Below are 14,453 nucleotides of genomic sequence, written 5' to 3'. Positions count from 1 at the left end.
TCGTGCTGTTAATATTTGTGAAATTGTGAATAACATGTTTTATCTTGTGTTTACATTACTTCAGCATGTTGTTCAGTGTGTCATAGTAGCAGTAAAAACTATAGGGAACATCATGTTGGTGACCTTTCTTCTAAACTTCATGTTTGCTGTCATTGGAGTACAACTTTTCAAGGTAGGCAGATGTTGATATGGTTTTACAACTTTTGACCACTTGAAAATGGAGATTTAGAAAAGTTTTTGGAAGTTTCTACTTTTATGATGACTGTATCACATATAAAATGCTTCAAACCTATTTTAAGTGTTGTTGGATACAACACACACAGGGTTTTTGTTTGTTTTTTACCAGTATTAACTTGTAGTATGAATTATTTTTAAAATATGAATTTTTTTATTTAAAAATTTGAATTTTTCAAAGGTACCAGATTATTTTTAACACAGAATATTTGACAATCTGTATTTCTTCTTTTTGAGATACTCAAATCAAACTTCTGATTTATTTCTGGTGCTTGCTCAGTAACTTTTACACTTTTTTATACAATTATGTTAAATTTATACAATTTCTGTAGAATCTTGTTTGACTTACTAGGACTCTGATTTTCTTCCTTTACATTAGTAAACTAATACATTTTCTCCATTATGCCCTATTTATTCCTCATCTATTCTTCTATTGCATAGTTAAGTACATCTTTGTAACCATCAAAACTATAGTCAACATACTGTTGGTGACTTTATTTTTGTCAGGATCTGTTTTTCTGTGGTTGGAATACAACACTTTAAGATATCCTGCTAACTAAATAACTAGCTTTTGACAAGCTTGTGTTCTATACGTATATTTATACGTGTGAAATCGTGGTCTGTTGTACATGTTAAGCCTTATTGGTTCATATCAGTCTTCTCACAGCCATGGCAGTATGTTATGTGACTTTATTATTATTGTGTATTTCCTTAAATGTTGTTATTGTTTTCTTCTTGTAATAATTGTTGTGTTAATTCAAGTTAACTTTTAGAGTATATAATTTTCTTTATCTTGTAATTCTCGAAAAAGAACAAAAATGTGGTGATTAAATAATCGAGGACTTAATCTTTAACCCTAAATAAACATTTAACTTTGATATTTCTAGACTCAAAACTTAGTAGTTGGCTGAATTAGATAAAACATATTAAATTTACTCTGCATTGTATAAACCGGCTAGTAGATATTATCATTAGTATATACTTGTTTGTTTGTTTTTGAAATTTGTGCAAAGTTACATGAGGGCTATGTGCACTAGCTGTCCCTAATTTAGCTGTGTAAGACTAGAGGGAAGGCAGCTAGTCATCACCACCTGTTGCCACCTGTTGGGCTACTCTTTTACTCAACAAATAATGGGATTAATCATCACATAATAATGCCCCCTCAGTTGAAAGGGCAAGCATGTTTGGTGCGATGGGGATTCAAACCCGTGACCCTCTGATTACGAGTCGAACATCTCAACCCACCTGGCCATGCCGGGCCTTTAGTATATGCTATAGATATTTTTTACTTATTTTCTGACATTAGATTTGAAAACAGTTTTTATATTCTTTTTCAAAACCTCTTAAGTAAGTCAACCAGTTGTGGGGTTTAGTGGTCAGGGAGGCAGCACTCTTTGTGACATATGAAATTTTTAAACTTTTTTACTCAACTTAAACAGTACTTTTGTTCAAAATAATGATCAGATGAAGATTTTAAAATGAATTTGATATCTTGAGATGAATCAAAAAGAGATTTAAGGTAAAAGCTAGAAGGAAATGTAAATTGGTTTCTTATTCTTATTTTCACATCAGTTTCATTCATGTTTTATATTTGGTTTCCTTTCACTGCATGAAAAGAGACCCAAAGTGCCATTGTAAGTGTAAACGTTTTCGAAAAGAATGTGGTTATAAACTGGCTTTCTCATCAATTCTGACAAGTCTAAGTAACTTCATGTAATTATCTTGCATTGTTTACAGGTTTCTTAGCGATGAAAAACCTACTTTGGTTAATGCTTTGAATTTTTTAAACAAAGGAACTTCAGATAAAACTCTTTCTAATTCACAAGTATTATTTTGTCATCTATATTGTCACCCATTCTATATGACTAGCATTTGTTCTGTTAAATTTAGGTTAATTTACTTTTTTATTCATAAATGTTTTAACTATTTCTTTCAATTTCTCAACTAATATTAAACTTATTTCCTTTGTTTAGGGAAAGTTCTTTTCATGTTCTGACCCATCAAAAATGACAAAGGAAGAATGCGAGTAAGTTTTGTTTTTTCTTTCAAATGTGTTGTTCTTATTAGTAATTGTAATTGTTCTCTAAAATCTGTAAAAATTAGAGATACTACCACAACTTGAAAAAAATTATGAATTTTATTGTTTGTTATTTTATTGTAAAACTGGTATGTGACCCTGATATTATAGGATTTATAGTTTCTGTGCTAACTTTTAACAAATTTAATTTAATAGTAAAGAGTGTCAATGTTAATATTCATTAATATTTGGTCTAGGAGCCTATAATATAATTTATTGACTTCAAACATTTTGAATACATATGAAATATTGAAGAAACTAATATCAGCTATTATGTTTATGTATCTAGTGAAATAAAATTATGACTATATTTATAGTGTGTGCCGAGTGAGTTAAAACAGATTTTCTGGCATTGTAATTGAATATGTTTTGATAATAAGCAGTTAAAAATAGAATAGCTGTTTTAATATTAAATATAACAAGTCATCAACATCATAAAGAAATGTCCCATAACTAAACCCTGAGAACAGTGACTTCTTACACATGAAATTCAACTTGTAACTTAGTTTTTAGAGAATTATTTAAGAATTCCTGGTGGAAAATTTCACTTTAGATATTTTGAATTTTAGGGGAGGATTTTTAATATATCAAGGAGGGGATATAAGTAGCCCCATGCTGGAGCAAAGAAAATGGGAAACAAATGTCTTTAATTTTGATGACGTATCTCAAGGCATGCTGACACTATGTACTGTATCAACATTTGAGGGTTGGCCAATGTAAGTTGTGGATTAGCTATTTTTTCATGGAACGTTTTGGTTTTTCCACTGACGATTTCCGAATACAGGATTAATTTCTTGAAGTTGATTGAATTATTCTCTCACATGTGTTATGTTATATTAATTGTGATCTAATTCATCACATGGAATTAAGATACACCTTCAACTGTAATTGTAAACTTCGAACAAGATATTTACGGTTACTCCAAAACCAACATTACTGATGTGTGTAGTTTTTTTTGTTTTTTTTTTCATTTGAGCATGCTCATTAAATAATTATTCAAAAGATGTTTATGTTCTTTTATTCAACTGTATCATCTTGGCCAAACAAGAGAAATATATTTATTTAAAAATTTTACTGAACTTTTCATATTTCATATTTTCACTGTTGTTGTATGAATGTCAACTGATCATAAACTAAGAAAAATTCTTGAAAATATGAATTTCCTCAGAGTTGTATAATGGATTGGAAGTTTTTATTATGAAATTTTGGTAATGAAAATATTCCAAATCATTATTGCAGTTTCCTAGATTAACAAAGATTTTTCTTTTTAGGTTATTATATGTAGCCATTGATTCAAATAAAGAAGATGTGGGACCCATTTATAATTATCGACCAATGGTAGCTGTGTTTTTCACTGTGTATATTATCATTATTGCTTTCTTCATGGTAAACATCTTTGTTGGATTTGTTATTGTGACATTTCAAAATGAAGGAGAACAGGAATATAAGAACTGTGAATTAGATAAAAATCAGGTTGGTATCAGAAACTATTCTTTCAATTAGGGATAATTTCATTGTTGGGGAAAATATGGTGATATTCTAAACATTGCATGTAGCTTGTCAGTTAGTGAAGTAATACAGCAGGCATGTACAGGAGCATATAGCTAGATCTCTGACAGTTTAAGATTGGATAACTTTGTAAGTGTTTACGTGATTTGTTGCTAGAACTTGAGAGCTCCCCAACGACAATTAGAAGGGAGTCAGCGTGTCATTTGTACTCCCAGTATCTCTGTTTTGCTTTCAACTACTTTTATCTGTTTTATAATAAGTTTGCATAGGTTTAGAAGAAAATACGGACCTAGGTTTTTTATTATTAAAAATATTGCTTCTAATATTTCATGTAGATGTTTTAATTAATTTTAAGCTATTCATAACCACGTGCTTCTTATGTTGTCCTTAAATAAAATCAAAATATTTTTACTCACTCACTGACTTTTAGTTCTTTAAGTATGTATCCACAGAAGTGGCTTTACATGTAAAAATCTTAATTTCTATAGAAAAACACAAGTGCTTTTAAATAATATACTTAGGGTTTGATATATGCATTTAATATAAGGTGTAGAGGGCCAGCATTTTATTAATACAATAAATTAGTTTTCATTATTTGTTTATCAGTATTATTACTGTTGTTGTTTCCAGAGAAACTGTGTCGAGTTTGCTTTGAAGGCCAAACCAGTGAGGCGATTTATTCCTAAGCATCGTCTCCAGTACAGAATCTGGTGGTTTGTTACTTCTCATTACTTTGAATATGCTATCTTCATCTGTATTATGATCAACACCTTGTCATTAGCAATGAAAGTAAGCAATAACTTGTTATAAGTTTTAGGTTAAGATGAAGAAAAAACTTTTCATTTTGTATCTAGGAGTGAGAACTTTTGCCAGGATATCAGTTTTAGTACTTGGAGAAACACTAACATGGTGTTAAATTGGATAACATGACTGTTAAACACTAACATGGTGTTAAATTGGATAGCATGACTTGACTGTTAAACACTAACACGGTGTTAAATTGGATAGCATGACTTGACTGTTAAACACTAACACGGTGTTAAATTGGATAGCATGACTTGGCTGTTAAACACTAACACGGTGTTAAATTGGATAGCATGACTTGGCTGTTAAACACTAACACGGTGTTAAATTGGATAGCATGACTTGGCTGTTAATAATTTTAATAATATAAAAAACACTAAATTAAAATATAAATTTTTTTGACTAGATACAGGATTTAAATACTTAGATACCACTAGTCTAATATCAAAATAATAATGCTAGATGTGATTCCAAAACGTTTTTTGTTTGGTTTTAGACTGTAGGATGAATCATGGTAGTGTTTTTAACTGTGACATATATGTATAAGGGCTAAGGGTGACTGACATTTCAAATACTCAGCAGATACTTAGTACCTTTTGACTACATCGTTCACTAAATTGAAATATTAATATACTTTGTTGAACTGTTAACATTAAATTTGTTTTTTCCTGTAGTATTACAATCAGCCACCTATGTACACCATGGCCTTGGATGTCCTTAACCAGATATTTACAGCAGTGTTTGCTCTTGAGTTTGTTTTGAAAGTGATAGCTTTTGGATTCAAGGTGAGTTTCTTGCCACAGTTAAGTTCGTCAAAGTTGTTAGTTCTGTCATTCCGAGTAGAAACGTAGCAGTAACCTTACCCAGACTGTGTGAAGTTGAGGGGTCATGATTTCTTAAACAGTTAAACTTAGTGCTATTGAAATAAAACAAATGTTTAAACTTATTTTTATTAATTTTTAAAATTCATATCTTCACATTTTAACACTACATTATTAAATAGGTAACATGTACCATTTTAGGGTGTCTTTATTAATAAGAGAAACTTTATTATACCTTAATTGTAAAGTTTTGTAGGCTTGTATTGAAGTAGCATTTTTATAGTTTGGACATATAAAATTATTGTTTAAAGATAAAGTGTTTTGGATCCTAATAATCATACAAGTAGTAAAGTCTTGTCTTGCTGTTTAACTAGATTAAAATCCAAGGTTGATGTCTAGTTTAGTAGTTGTCATTATGTAGTATGTAATGCTTGGTGAGGATTTATCTGGTTACTTTTAATTCAAATTCTTTCACATCTATAAGATGAGAGAGAATATTAAATGATTCAAAGCCTATAAAGATTTTGAAAATGTCACATACATTTCATTACCACAGGTATTTCCTCCTTTATGCAAAACTACTGCAGTGCAAGTAATAATATTTGGAGTAATAAATAAAAATAATTAATCTTTTTTCACTTTATAAATAAGTATTAATATATGTATTTAGCAGTATGTAATGATGTTTTTCTTTTCATTTTTCTTAATATAACTTACATTTGTTTGTAGGTAGATTGGGATTTGAGATTATATGTACATGTTCTTGAGTTTTATAAAATTATGTAACATTTCAACTAATCTGGGGTACCATGTTCCACTACAATAAGTTAAATAAATTGCTAATTTGTGAGCATGTAAGTAAACAGATTGAAAGATTTATGAATATTTGAAGATCTCATGTTTCCACTAAAAATTAAAATTGTTTTGTTAGCCTGTTTATGTTATGGCCAAAGTCTAAGGTATTACTTTTGAAAGAACTTGCATTATACATAAAACTACAATAATTTATTTTTAATATTTTATTACTTGTATCTGTTGATTCTTGTTAGTTAATCTTAAAATTTGTTATTAAAACAGTTTTTTAGTTAATCATGATTTTAGTTATGGCATGTTTTAGTTTTATTTTTATGATGTAGAGGCTAGCATGCTAAATTGTGGATCTACAGCTCCGTTGTTCATCTCTTGTTATTGTGGTTACATAATAAAGGTGGTGCTTATGTCCCTCTATTTGAGTCAGACAATAGTAACTGGATAGTTGGAAGTGCATGCTGTTAGCTAGCTGTCTACCTTTTAGCCTTTGAGTAATTTTGTACGAATATGTGAAACAATATACTGGTTTGTTTTTGGATATTTGTACAATGTTCGTGATATTGCAAAGCTTAAATTATTATAATTATAGTGTTTTACTTATATTTAGTTTTTAGTTAAGTGTGCTAGTAAAATTATCTTGCAGCTGTAGAAAATAATTAGCTACATAAAATTATTTTTTAATCTGTTTTATATTTAAAACCTGCAGAAAATATTGTGATCAATTTTTTTTTAGAACTATTTTATTAGTTTTTTATTTCTTTAGTTTAAAAGTGGTAGGTAAAATGTATATTTTATAAACCTGAAAATATAATTTATGTAAAAATTGCCTTTAAAACAATTTTTTTCAACAATTCTATTTTCTTTTAATTCTCCTAGAACTATTTTGGTGATCCTTGGAACATATTTGACTTTGTCATCGTTCTTGGAAGCTACATTGATATCATTGTTGCTGAATTAAATGTAAGTTGTGTTTTTGTTTTTTTACTGTAAAATGCATTGCAATACAAAATTATATAGAAAGCAATGAATAAAAAAAACGTATTTGCATATTAAAATACAACTCTTGTTGCTTTTGAATTTATTATTAGGGTTAACGCTTGTAACACAAAAACACAATAGTTATTTTGCAAGATGAACCACTAGAAGTGACAATTTTAGAGATGAAGAGGCAATAGTACTGTGGATTTTCAAATATAAATGCTCTTAAATTTTTCCTTTATTACCAAGTGCAGAATAAACAGATATTTTTTTGCACAAAACAGTATTTCATTATATTGTAACATACAAAATTGAAAACGGAGATATATATGATATTTTACTAAATGGTGTTTTGATAAAGTGTTTTCTGTTTTGTTAAAACTAAAGCCACTCTGTGGTGAAGTTTTGTTAATGTTTGACACATATCATAAGCTGGAAGTTATAAACAAAATTATGTTAGAAAAATGACATTATATATGCACACTCTTACTTTTAATAGAAAACTTTTGTGAACCAGTAAATAATGTTTTGTTAAAGTTCTCATTTTCACTTATTATTAGGAGATTTTACTTAATTCTAAATTTCAAAGCTTGTTCAAAGTCATTAATCTTAAGGCTGATATATCTTGATAAATGTTTTTCTGGGTATAATTGGTGATATAAAATTTAAGTAATTTGATTTGCAGTGAGAGAAATAATTATATAAACAAAACAGCGATATTCATGAAGGCTTGCAGGGAGTGAGTAATGGTGCATTTATTTGTGTTACAAAACATTGTCTTAGCAAGTACAAATTAAAGAATAAATTGAACAATGCTCTTGTATTTTATATGTATGTCCTATGAATAACAGAAACACACATACCTTGTTTTTGTACTACCATATAACTTACCAGTGCATAATTGTGCAATATTATTACAAGTGATATGGTATCATAATGCAGCCCTCTGACCTAAGTTCTCAGATTTTATTTTTACATAAACTTCAAGAATACTTATATCAGGCCTGAGTTTTCTATCAGCCTGTTAGCTGTCAATGTAGCATTTCACTATATTTGTTGTATACTTGAGATCATTGCTTTGCTGGAAGAATAACTACTGCTAGATGAGTTGTTTTCACAAAGGAAGTTCATGATGAATCAGAATCTGCTTGTACTTAGTAGCAGTCAGGATGCCATTAGTTTTGTATAAAAAATCATTGATACCATTGACTGGAGTGCAGCCCCAAAATCTTACTTATTTACTACTATTCTGCACTGTGGATGTTGTTCGTTAATTATGGTATTATTGTCTTCTCTGCCATTGAACAAACTGTGACTAATTGCCAAATAATTTGAACTTGAACTGTAAAGAACTCACTCTTCAATTTTTTGCATTCCATGGTTTGTAGTTGGATTCCTACTTCTACTTTTTGTTTTACTTCCATCTTCTCAATAGTGAGTTTTGAGCAGCTGCACGTTTACTGAAATTGTTTCATACTTGTTGTGTATCTTACTGTTCTCAAGGCAATAGTCATGCTATATTCACAACAAATATCTGTACTCTACCATCATATATCTCTTAAAGAAATACCCTGATATTCTTAATATAACTTTTGGAAAGTTTCAGTTTTGTACTTCAGTGATTTATATTATTAATGGTACCAGTTTCTGGTTCTTTCTTCAGTCTGTAACACAGCTCTCAGCAAACACTAAGTCTTGCTGCATTTCTTCACAGAGTATTCATAAACAGACAGAATTATTTATTCCTGCATATTTGTTCAGTTGTGGGAACCATAACTGGGCCATGCTACTAGTTCTCGTACTTTATAGGATTTATATTTTCTGACAGTTTCTGATTGATTAGATGACAATCATGGCAGTTGTGGAATAACTTTAAACAAGTGGCTGTTCTGTGGTAAAGTTCATTTTGATTATTATTACCATAATAAAAGGTAACTTTTATAACCTTTTTCCTTACAATTTCCATAAGATTTCCATTAATATTTATCAAATTTAACTTGATGTTATTAAAAGTAATATTGATTATTAAAGATATTTTAAAACCTATTGCTCCTTCATGATACTAATATTATCCATGTTTTAACTTCAGTGTTTTAGTCAGGCTGAGGAAAGCTGTGGATGGATGGTTAAATAGTAGCTCATTAAGACGACAAAACTTATGTTAGAATAATTGCTACCTAACTTGTTTTATATATACTTAAGTTTTTTATTTTCTTCAAGCATTTACAAATTAGTCCTTTTTTTTTTTCCTGTGACTACAGACATTCGATGATGTGTTTTACGTCATTCTAATTATTATTAATTTCATTAATAAGTGTGCTTTTGGATACTACATACATTTTACGTTTCTTATGGTGTGTAATTTTTTTGCAGCCTGGTACCAATATCATAAGCATAAACTTTTTTCGTTTATTCCGTGTGATGCGTCTTGTAAAACTACTAAGCAGAGGAGAAGGAATCAAAACTTTACTGTGGACTTTTATAAAGTCTGTTCAGGTGAGCCTTTACTTCAAAATAAAATTAATCAAGTGTCGAGACACATGTTTGTACAGATTTAATAGTTTAGTTACAGAAGATTTCTATATAAAATTCATGCTTCATGTAACCAACTTGTTTGGGTTCATACATCATAAAATTATGTGTGATGTACAGCTGTGGATGCTTGTTTAATATATAACCTTACTTTGTATAGCAGTTTGAATATTACAGTAAGTAATGTATTTTATATAATTTAATCATGTATGTTGAATAGTTTTTTTTTTTTTTTTATGGATTGCATCTGATTTTTGTATAATTTTGAGAGGGTATTTTGGAACCTCAAGAGGTCTGGCATGGCCTGATAGTTAGGGCACTTGACTTGTTCTACAAGTCTCAAGAGTACAACTTGTCACAGAACATGTTCATCCTTTCAGCTGTGCGAGAACGTTACAGTATGACAGTTGCTTCCACTATTTGTTGCCAAAGAGTATATTCCAAGAGTTGACTTCAAACTTGTGGAAGACTAATGCAGATAGTCTCTGTGTAGCTTCGTGCTAAATTCAATTGGACTCTGGGCATCATCTTCAAAACTTGACAGAAAGCAGGAGTAGTTGACATAAAATTATTCAACCTGTCAACACATTGCCTAAAACATTTTTTTTAAAAGAAACAAACTATTAGCTTTTGAAGCTCGGGTTATTATTAAAAGTACTGATAGCAGTAGACGTATATGGACAATACGTGTTTGGAAGGTCATTCACATGACTATCTTCTACAATTATTATGAATATAAGTGAATATTTCCTTCTTTAAAACTAGGGTTTGGTAATTATAATTTTTCATTTTAAACACCAAGGTAGAGGCTACACTATATTGTATTTTTATTTAATTTCCATACAGTAATTGTACATAATTATGCATGGGGACCAGATGTTAAAAAGTTATGAACATGTGTTAATCCTTTTGTTTGGATGGAGATTACATGGGACAGCATTTATTTTTAAGTCTTTAAAATAAATTATATGGATTTTAGTCTGTTTTAAAAGGTAATACTAAAGCTTCTATGAAATGACCTGATACAGTTAGGATTACATAGAATGATGGTAGTTGTGGTTATTCTGAGGGTTATAGGAAATGGATTAGGATCTTTAGTTTTTACTATAAAAATGGGATTTGGAACTTGCTCTCTTGTGGAAACTTTGCCCTATTGACTACTTAAAGTAATATAATTATGATCAGTTTTATAACATAAAAATATAATTTATTGTTAATTTTGATCTTTATCAAAATGTGAATTTCAGTGAAAAAAAGGTAGAGTTCTAATCTCTTCTTTGACTCAGCTGAAACAGACTAGTTTCACCGAATTTGTAGCTCATCAGTGGTGCTTTGAAGAGCAAAGCAGATAGGTACAATAGTTCTCAAGGAGTGATTGAATGTAAATAGTTTGTATGGAGTAGGTACATAGTCCTTTACTTGTAACAAATAACCTAAAATACAGTATCCAATACCTAAAGTATTTTAGGTTCTTAGTGGTGAGTAAACAACTCTATATTTAAACCAAACAAAATGATTACTCTGTGATTATGGATAAATATATTATTTTACTGGTTTACCTATGTGCTAGTATGTTTTTTTTAGTATGTTTGTTTTTTTATTTTAGGTTTTTAGTGGTGAGTAAACAACTCTAAATTTAAACCAAACAAAATGATTACTCTGTGATTATGGATAAATATATTATTTTACTCGTTTACCTGTGTGCTAGTATGTTTTTTTAATATCCATATTAAATATTATTATTTGTTAACAGTTCTAATCCAACATTTTATAGATACTATTGGTTATCTCTTGGAAATAAAGGTACTTTAATACCACACTATTTAACTTATTCATGAACATATGATTGCAACAGAATATTTTATTTTTTATTATAGTGTATATGTGTAGTTTCCTGACCATCTGTAAATTATGAAATAATTTGGTCTGAAAAAAAAAAAAAACATTTCTTTTTCTTCCATGAGACTCCTAGTTCCTGTAATCTGTATAGTCTCACTCTTATGTGTTGGTTTTAATATTGTTTTCTTTTTTCCCATTAGGCACTGCCTTATGTAGGTTTGCTCATTGTTATGCTGTTCTTTATTTATGCTGTGATTGGGATGCAGGTAAACTTTTCCAAGTTGTTATACTAACAAATGTTATACATAATTGCATAATTAAGTTCAGAATAAAATAACAGAAAAAAATCTCTCTAATTTCTATACTATGAGATTTTTTTTTCTTTTTGCATTCTTCATTTAAAGTAAAGCTTGGTATATTTTTGTTTAAGCCTATGTTTGTGTTCAGTTAGTATAGTATAATAAATTTATATGATTCAGATTAACTTAGTTTCATATAATTAGAAGAATATTGCTTAGAGCTGATTCGTTTCCAGTTAGAAAAGCTGGATACATATAATTTTGAATGATCAACATTTTGTTTTACTAACAAGCTACTGTGGGTGGATTTTTGAACTTAGATGTATATTTGTAAAGAAACAGAAACGTGATTGAAACGTGTAAGTAAATAAAGATTAATAACTCACCTAATTTTGAAAAACAACAAACTTTTATTTTGTGACATTTTAGTCAAATACTTTATAAAAGTCTTGGTTAACTATAATGTCACTCAATATATACATTTTAAAATCATTTATTAACATTTATTTATTCTCTTAAAATGTGTATTTAATGTTTTGCTTTTTTTCCATACAAACTGAATTGATTGTAAGCACTTCTGTAGCACATTTTTTGCTTACTTAAAGTGCTTAAAGGACTGATATCAGTGTAACAAGGTTATAAAATAATATAAGAATAGTAAAGGAAAATTCATGACATCAGTGACTAAAGGTCAAAGGTCAGTGCCATATTTAATATTCAAGCAGTATCTTGTTGGAATACAAAGAAATGTGTACTTTTTCACACAAATTTCAGATCATTAGGGTAAACGGAAACAAAAGGTTGGTGCTTATCTTTGTTTTTTAGATGTGGCTATTGTGTAAAAACCACATGCAAATAAGATGATTATAATATTAAAAGCCATTTTATCATGTTTGACCATCAACTATAAGAAACATTTAGATAGGAACAAGTACAAGGTATTTGTCATAATCTATTTTTGTGTGCACAAAAACAGAATTGTGTTTGCACGTTTTAGTTTAGTTTTTTCAATTCATAGAAGATTTTTGGTTGTTAGTACATTTATCTTTCACCGTAATTTATTTTTAGGTTTTTGGAAAAATTGCCCTCGATTCCAATTCTGCCATTCATAGAAATAACAATTTTCAGACGTTTCCACAAGCAGTTTTGGTTTTATTCAGGTACAATAATTGGATTAAGAGCAGTTAGCAATAAGTTCATTCCATTCAGCATTAAAACATGGTAAAGTATAGAGAGTAAATAATTCTGTTCTTCCAATTTTCAGTAACATCTTTAAGATAAAGAATGGTTAACTTAGCTAGATTTTGACTGGGGCTATGAATTGTCTTTTAGCTAGATATGTTTTATTTGAATGTTATTTTGTATTGAGTAAACTGGAATGGACAGCAACATACAAGTGTAAAGTCTTGATGTCTTTTGAAAGTTATCCATCTTTCATCTTCAGGTCAGTGTGTGCAAGATGTTGAAGGTCTCTATAGTATTCTGGATGATGTGTTGTGACTGGTTTGTTTACCCCTGATTGTGACTGGTGGAAGACTGTATGAGGTTTCAACCAATGGTAGCTATAGATTGCTCACCTCTACTTCTAAATCTCTGTGTAGTGAAGGCTTTAGATTAGAGTGGAATTGGGTTTCTTGGGGTACTCCCTCCCCCACATCAAATTTCTAGGCATTGGATTTATAGATTCCAGCCTAGGTACTTGGGCCCATAGATACCTGCTATGCCCTGAAAAGACCTATTTGTTGGACGAATTGCTCTTTATTGCATTTTTTCTTCTAGTCAGCCTTGCAGGATACTTTGCTTCCTTCATTTCACTCCATGCCGATTTCATTTCACTGACCCAATTTGTCATAATCTTATACTCATGTCACACAAAATTTCCCTCTCCTGGTAATTAATACACTTAGTCTCTAAATATACAATTTTATCTTGTAGGGAGAAGGAAGATAAAACTGTCTTTGAACACCCCAGGTGATCATTTCTCAGCCACCAACATCTGAATGCTGATTGCTGATTAATCTTCATATAACTTTCTATCATGTATTTAGTTAGTTACTTACCAGGCCTAGTTTTTAGGGTGCTTGACCCAAGAATCTAAGGGCTGCAGATTACAATCCCCATCACTATGATTGTCCTTTCAGTTTGTCTTCCTTGTCTCCACATGCCTCTTAACCATCAACTCTATTTGTTTAAACTAAATTAAGTCCAGTGGTTATATCAAAATTAATTTGATATTGACTTTTTCACTATGCAGGGTGTAAAGAAACAAAAGTTGCTGGTCATCCTAGGTTGTTTTTCAAGTCCCAAAATATTTTTGAGGCTCGTAAGGTTATTTGAACTTAAATTATTGCCACACTTATTTCTTTTTTGTTTACACATTGACCTCAAGGAGTAAGATGGAAAGCTTTTAAAATTTTGTTCTCTACACTTGTGTTTTTAAAACAGGCAGTTTCCATCCATTTCAGTTTACTCGTTATGAATACTTTGCTTAAAAAAATCTGTCAAAGAAGTACTTTATTGTTATACAGTTCTTGTCTTTTATAAAGCACT

The 14,453-nt window shown here is 29.8% G+C and overlaps 1 pseudogene across 1 annotated transcript in view; it reads left to right on the top strand.

Moving 5' to 3' along the window:
* Window positions 1-14,453, top strand: part of LOC143228919 (muscle calcium channel subunit alpha-1-like) — a 182,366-nt pseudogene that overhangs the window by 148,965 nt on the left and 18,948 nt on the right. Inside the window, exons 25-34 of the transcript XR_013015494.1 lie at window positions 65-172; window positions 2,208-2,260; window positions 2,881-3,027; window positions 3,583-3,784; window positions 4,451-4,609; window positions 5,299-5,409; window positions 7,132-7,215; window positions 9,607-9,729; window positions 11,805-11,870; window positions 12,972-13,063. The product of XR_013015494.1 is annotated as a muscle calcium channel subunit alpha-1-like (transcript). The remainder of the gene's footprint in view (window positions 1-64; window positions 173-2,207; window positions 2,261-2,880; window positions 3,028-3,582; window positions 3,785-4,450; window positions 4,610-5,298; window positions 5,410-7,131; window positions 7,216-9,606; window positions 9,730-11,804; window positions 11,871-12,971; window positions 13,064-14,453) is intronic.

The sequence above is a fragment of the Tachypleus tridentatus genome, chromosome 10 (assembly GCF_004210375.1).
Source record: "Tachypleus tridentatus isolate NWPU-2018 chromosome 10, ASM421037v1, whole genome shotgun sequence".
Lineage (NCBI taxonomy): Eukaryota > Metazoa > Arthropoda > Merostomata > Xiphosura > Limulidae > Tachypleus > Tachypleus tridentatus.
Note: the sequence above shows the minus strand (reverse complement) of the source record. Positions and strands in the feature narration are given on the sequence as shown.